Source organism: Bison bison, unplaced genomic scaffold, assembly GCF_000754665.1.
Source record: "Bison bison bison isolate TAMUID 2011002044 unplaced genomic scaffold, Bison_UMD1.0 scf7180017864362, whole genome shotgun sequence".
NCBI lineage: Eukaryota > Metazoa > Chordata > Mammalia > Artiodactyla > Bovidae > Bison > Bison bison.
Window position 1 is genome coordinate 1,566,352 of NW_011494934.1, and position 2,761 is coordinate 1,569,112.

The following is a 2,761-nucleotide window of genomic DNA, read 5'->3' on the forward strand; positions in this document are numbered from 1 at the left end:
TGTTCTTTGACGATAGTCAGAACTGAGTTTAATCCCAATTTTTCCACTTATTATGTAATGTATGATCCTGAATGCATTTCTTAATCTTGGTTTCCTCTTCTATAAACTAGAGTAAATAATATATTACTTTCAGGAATGTGTGTGATAGTTTAAATAGCAAAATAAATGTTAATCTCTTTATAGTCTATTAATACCAAGGCTGTGGGGTTACTCAGAACTGACTTTTGCCCACACAGGAACAGCTTATACATTTATTCATTCATTCATTAAAAATCTGTTGTGAGCACTGAGTGCCAGGTAGAGGCTTACTTAAGAGCCTTAATGGAATCTAGGGTCAGTTGTTTCTTAGCATTACTTCTGATGCACTGTGCTCATTTTCTCTGTGCTCATTCTTATCAGGCAGATAGTTAGCTGGCATTGAACTTGAATGTTCTCTGTAAGAGAAAGTTTCTCTTCCCTGTGTATAACAAATCCCATCTCCAGGCTTATTGATGAGATAATAAACAAGAGAGGCTTTTCCTTAACTGAAAAAGAAATGTCTTGCATGTATTCTCTTCCAGACCAGAAACTTTAGAGCTGGATTTTCCTATCTTACAAGCACTTGATAACTATTTTTCTAATTTAGGTTTATGGATGTATCTCGAGGTTAGGCAGGAGACTCTGGCAGTGAAGAGTCCAAGTCCTGATTCTCTGCTCTCTTCTTCCACAGTCCTGGGTTGATTTTCTAGTTGTAGAGAGCCATTTCCTTAAAAAAAATTTATTTTTAAATGGATATAATTGATTCATAATATTCAAATTTTTATTGGGGTATAATTGATTTACAATGTTTCAGGTGTACATAAAAGTGAATCAGTTATACAAATACATATATCTACTCTTTTTTAGATTCTTTTCCCATATAGGCCATTACAGAGTATTAAGTAGACTTCCTGTGCTATACAGTAGGTCCTTAATAGTTATCTATTTTATATATAATAATGTGTATGTGTCAATCCCACTCTTCCAATTTATCTGTCTCCCATCCCTCCTTACCCCCTGGTAACCATATTTTCTACATCTGTAATTCTATTTTGGTTTTATAGATAAATTCATCTTTACCCTAAAGATTAGGTTCCACTAATAAGGGATATCATATGATATTTGTCTTTCTTGGTCTGACTTACTTCACTTAGTATGATAATCTCTAGGTCTACCCATGTTGCTGCAAATAGCAGTATTCTTTTTAATGGCTGAGTAATATTCCATTATGTATGTGTATCACATCTTCTTTATCCATTTCTCTGCTGATGGACATTTAGTTTGCTTCCATGTCCTGTCTACTGTGAATAGTAATGCAATGAATATTGGTGTGCATGTACTTTTTTGAATCATGGTTTTCTCCAGATATATGCCCAGAAGTGGGATTGCTGGATCAAAACCTGGATTTTCAGTTTTTTAAGGAACCTCTGTACTGTTCTCCATAGTGGCTGTACCAGTTTGCATTCCTACAAACAGGAAGGAAAGTAGGAGGGTTTCCCTTTCCTCCACACCCCCTCTAGCATTTATTGTATGTAGACTTTTTAATGATGGCCATTCTGACCAGTGTAAGGTGATACTTCATTGTAGTTTTGATTTGCGTTTTCTTAATAGTTAGTGATGTTCTTGTGCTTTTTAGCCATCTGTATGTCTTCTTTGGAGAAATGTCTATTTAGATCTCCCACCCATTTTTTTTTTTTTTTTTATTGCATTGCTTGCTTTTTTGATATTGAGCTGCATGAACTGTTTGTATATTTTGGAGATTAATCCCTTGTTGGTTATTTCACTTGCAAATATTTTCTCCTGTTCTTAGGGTTGTGTTTTATTAGTTTCCTTTGATGTGCAAAAGCTTTTAATTAGGTCCCATTTGTTTATTTTTATTTTCATTTTCAATACTCTAGGAGGTGAATGGAAAAAGATCTTGCTGTGATTTCTGTTAGAGAGTGTTCTCCCTGTGTTTCCCTCTAATAAAAGTTTTATAGTATCTGGCCTTACTTTTAGGTTTTTAATCCGTTTGAGTTTATTTTTATGTATATGGTATTAAGATGTTTTCTAATTTCATTTTCTCACATGTAGCTGTCCATTTTTCTCATCACCACTAGGGAGTCATTTTGTTAATGGAATAAACTGAGACTCAAAGAAGTTAGCTGGTTTTAAATGTGAAATGTCATGGCAGAATCAGATTAGCAGTGTGTATTAGACTCAAATTTGGGAAATGCTCCTTGTGTTCAAGCATAATTTGGTCAGAACTATTTTGATAATTAGGACTTCCTGGAGGCTCAACGGTAAAGAATCTGCTTTCAGGAGACACAGGTTTGCTCTCTGGGTTGGGAAGATCCCCTGGAGAAGGAAATAGTAACCCACTCCAGTATTCTTGCCTGGGAAATCCTAGGGACAGAAGAGGAACTTGGTGGGCTATAGTCCAAGGGGTTGCAAAAGAGTTGGACATGACTTAGAGACTAAACAACAACAACAAAATTTGTGGTAATTACTTCCAGGATGCATGCATATTTGTGTGGAAAATCAGAAATGAATATCTATGAAACTCTAAAATATGCTTCACTACAAAACTCTCTTCATTCCTTATCCTGCACTACCCCTTGAAAAACATATAGCCCAGACCTGTGGATAAAGAAATCATTTACATTAAAAAAGTAACTGCTGACAGTTTTTCATTCAGGCTGATTGCACAGCTGGATAACACAATCAGTAGTTGAAAGGGCCAGGGATTTAAGTAAAAAAAAAA